Source organism: Arachis ipaensis, chromosome B09 (genome assembly GCF_000816755.2).
Source record: "Arachis ipaensis cultivar K30076 chromosome B09, Araip1.1, whole genome shotgun sequence".
Classification (NCBI taxonomy): Eukaryota; Viridiplantae; Streptophyta; class Magnoliopsida; order Fabales; family Fabaceae; genus Arachis; species Arachis ipaensis.
Window position 1 is genome coordinate 120,822,561 of NC_029793.2, and position 4,575 is coordinate 120,827,135.

General features: G+C 34.0%; 1 long non-coding RNA gene across 1 annotated transcript; it reads right to left on the reverse strand.

Moving 5' to 3' along the window:
• LOC110267336 lies at window positions 356–4,118 on the reverse strand. Its single transcript, XR_002354822.1, has 2 exons — window positions 4,081–4,118; window positions 356–694 (listed from the first exon to the last, which is right to left on the reverse strand). It is a non-coding gene; the product is annotated as an uncharacterized LOC110267336 (long non-coding RNA).

Below are 4,575 nucleotides of genomic sequence, written 5' to 3' on the forward strand. Positions count from 1 at the left end.
TTACATTCAATTACATTTGATATGCAGCCATCATTATAAGATAAAAATAACAGACCAAACTCAAAATAGAACTGGCAAAAGAGGCTAAAATCAAGTGTATATATTTTTTGAATGTACCTCTAAGTCAATGAGCCAACTATTGGCTCCTGATCCGGATCCAGGGTGAAAGTGATAGGCTGGCAATGTTCCATCCAAACATACTGCAAATGTTCCATCCAAATATTTATTTTATGTTCCATCCAAACATACTACTAGGAAATTGAAGTATCCCACTACGGGGACGGAAGCCCTTATAATGGGAATTCCCATTGAACTTAATAATATCATTTTCTTCTTTCCAATTTCCCTTTTTTTTATTGCATTTTCATATACCATTCCTCATAATATTTGCTTATCTTCTGCTGCATTCAAGGGCTTATTACCATAATCGCTGCCACAATATTGCACAGTGGCAGTTGCAGCTGCATTTGGTACAATTTTCCATATCATAAGAGAACTGCACCTGTGACTGCAGCTGCAATTTAAAATCGATTCTTGGTTTAGGGTATCATTTTGGGATACAACGTTATTCCTCCACTAGATGAAAATTGAGATAGATAAATGTGCAGGGCATTGAAATTTTGGATAACAGCTTGGTTTAGTCATGTTAGTCCTGAAATAGGAGAGTATTGTTAAATTGTGCTAATCATGTCAGCTATTAGGTGGAAGTAGTGTAAGAGCATATAATAGTTTCACATGTGAGGATTTTACACAGATATGAATATCAGTCAGGTTCTATAATTTAATTCCGTCTATTTTGGCTTCATTTAAGCAGGTAAAACCAACCAGTAACTACCTTCTCTTGTGTCCCATTGATATAGGCCTCTAAGCTTCCAAAAGAAGAGAGGCATTATAGCTATTTGAATCACCAGAAGTATCATATTTCATTTTCCCTTCATGACAGTTTCCCTTCATATAAACCAACTTTAATTAAAGGTCAATTAAAAAAAAAAGAACATTACTTCACTTTTCAAGTATTTTAATTCTCATATCTAGAATTTTGGTTCTCACTGATTCAAAACTGAATTGTTAAAGCTAAGCTCCAGTTTGATTCTTCTTTTTCCATTGAAGCAAATAAATAACAAACTTTGCTACATTCACTGGCACTAGAATAAAGGGCTACAAATTGATTTAGACTCTTCCTATTTCTTTTCAATCATGCTAGGTATATAGTGTATATTAAAAGAAATGTCATGTACATGCACAAAGTGCTCCACCAAGAAGAGGTACCTAGAACCAATCAATCAGAAGAAAAACACACATACACACAAATAAGAGCTAATTAATAATAAAAGGAAGAAATTAAGGAAGAAAAACTTACCATACCCCAAGAAAGGCCCTTCCAAGCTTGATGATCGGATTTTTTGATGTATTGCCAGACTGAAAATAAAAAGTAATAAAAGATTATAGAAGCTTCAATAGTTATATTAGTCAACAATTTAAGCAACTGACAGAATGGAAGAGTAAAAATAAGTGTTACGTAACATAAATTCGTTGCTGCTACATAACTTACAAAGCATATTCAATAGGAAAAAGCAACTAATATATCTGGAACTTAGGATTCAAACAAACAAATTTCATGAAATCTTATGGAAAACCTGAAATATACCATTGGCATACTGCAAGAGCAACTAATCTGACCAAGTTGATCCCAAGAATATTCATGAGAATTTCCACATTTGTGGCAGTAACCAATATAGCCATAATGCTTACAATAACCATATGAGTTATAAATCAAATCAAGGGAGTAACACAAACAAGATCAAATGTGCAACACAAGTAGAGAAGTACATTACCTACTGTCATGAATCTTGCCACGATTTAATCTGAGTAAGACTCTAAAAATAAGTCCGTGATACGCATAGTACGAAAACAAGGGAGTAATATGATACCCTAACACTGCAGCCTCCCTGGCAGCTCCACCTGTAAGCATTTGCGAACCAACCTCATTCGAATATGGCATAGGGCACACATAGGCTCCATATGCAGCTAAAGAACTAGCAATAAAAATAGATAGTAGTTACAGAACATGTCAAAACTTGCCTAGTCACATTGAATTTCCCAGAACAAACACAAACCAGGCACTGCAATTTTCACATGTTTATACATGGACACTAAGATTAGTCCAACTTGGTCACAACATATATCAAAACTACTAAAATCGTCTCAAACCAGCCATCGCAACTATCACATGTTTAAACAGACACCAACACTTGTACAACTATGTTATAAAACATCATCAAAACTAGGGAAAGCATCACAACCAAGCAGCTATAGGGATGAAGAGGAACATGAAAATGATACTAGCATAGTTGCTAATTTTTGTACTTTAGCTTTAGATTTTTCATTTGAAAAATCATGAAATACTTTTTGAACCACAGCTCTTTTAGGAATAGCAGCATACCTGAAAGAAAAAAATTATGGTTTTCAATGAAAGAAAAAAATAGACAACCATCAAGATACTTTGTTATTCCCCTAATTCTCTATTCCACTGAGAAGCTGCATCCATTTGTTAACCATGAAGATCATTGTGTTAGCGTGATTAAGATCTATGTTAGCAACTTGTTCTTTCTAGTTTTGCATCGTGAAGCAAGACACTAACATTATTAATAGTTGGGAATAATTTTCAGGCAATATTATTCACAGGAAATGATAGCTCATATCAAAATTCAAATAAAGCATCTACTCTTATAAGATTATTTAGTTATGGCAAATGAACCAAGCATTGAAAACACAAAACAGTATTTGATTAAGGAAATTAGGGAAACATAGCATTTTTTGTTCAGGGTGGCCACCTTGAAGAATCAATGGAAATAACTAATTATTATTACAATTTATTTGTTTATTAACATAAATCATGACATGGAGTTGTGGGCACAAACCCTATGGAAGTTGAATATCAAGTCTAGTTCACAGATCTGCAAATGGTGATGCAAGCAATACTGAATTAGAAAGATATGAGAAAACGCTATATTCTGAGGAAGAGAAGAATGGTACATTAGGGTCTGAATGGTATAAACAAACTCAAATTCATTAACCTTGATTTCAAATTTATACCCTCCAAAAAGATAGAGAATGAACTATGAAGTGTTGTTTAGTAGTGTTTACCTCTGGAAGCATTGACGAGAGCGAAGAAGCTCTGTTCAAGGTCATGGATGAAATCACCTTTCTTCTTTGACAAGAAGAGCTTGATGCGACGGTAGCTTTCAAACATGGTTCGAACCTCATCTTTGTTCCTCTGCTTGGTGACGACCTCATCCTGTGACAGAGGCGGAGGAGGAGGAGTAGGCGGACGAGCTAGGGTTTAAGGAGATTGTGGCGGCGGTGCTAGCGGCGATGGTGTGGTAGTGGGGATTCTGGGAGAGTGTCGTGATTTCGCTTCTTCAATGGCTGCTCAGCGGACGCCATTCATTATGGTTAGTACCGATGAATGAGCGATCGATGTTGTAGTTTTATAAAATCGCAAAGGTAGACGAAGGCGACGAAGACGGTGGCGGAGAAATGCACATTAGGGTTTGAAAGGGAACGACGCGAGCAACACACATAGAAGAGCCAGGAAGGGGTGTGACGGGGCGATGGAAGTTCAGTGCAATGGAGGTTCGGTGCGGCGACAGCGCAAGGTGTGGTGGCGGCGCAAGGCTGAGAAGTGCCGCCGATAGAGCATTTGGAGGGGAGGGTGTGGATGTGCGGGGAAGAATATGTGAAATGAGGAGGATTTCATAACGCTGAACTTTATTTTAATATTTCTGACGGAAAATTTTAAATTACAGATGGATTTTTCGTCTGTAATAATTTAATAAACACAGCGTTTTGTTCCATTTAATTATAGACGGATTTTTCGTCTGTAACTGTTTTTTACAAAAAAAAACTTAATTTTTTCGACGGAATTACTGAGGAATTTTCTTTTCCGTCTGTAATTTATGCTAATTCATTTTTTTGGTTTTCTGACAAAAAATCTCTCTGAAATTCCGTCTGTATTTTCGTGGGATAAAATCTGTCGGAAATATCCATCTGTAATAACTAGTTTTCTAGCAGTGAGACTTTTTATAATTTAATTTTCATATATATTATTGCAATTAAAGACTAATTATAATAATATACTTTGAATGTCATTAATGTTAATTAATTTTTCTTTGTAATTATTAATTTATTAATTATTTTCTTATTGTTTCACGTACATGATATTGTAGAAGTTGGAGTAATCTAAATTTTAATTGTCATTAATTTTAATTAATTTTTTTATAATCACTAATTTATTGTTTCACTTAGGTAATATTTGTTTTATATTTTTCAAAGTGGAATAATGATTCTAGTTTTTTAATACAGATATTTCCAAATGTTACCATAATTGAATTTGAAAAAAAAATATCAAATACTTAAATTAATTTATTCAATTTACAAATTTACTTATAAAGTCCATAAGTGTATACATATAATATCCATAATTTCATATTAATAACATCCATAATTTTGTGTTCATAACATTCATAATTTCATACATATGATGTCCATAATTAATAATTTTTTACAATTAAT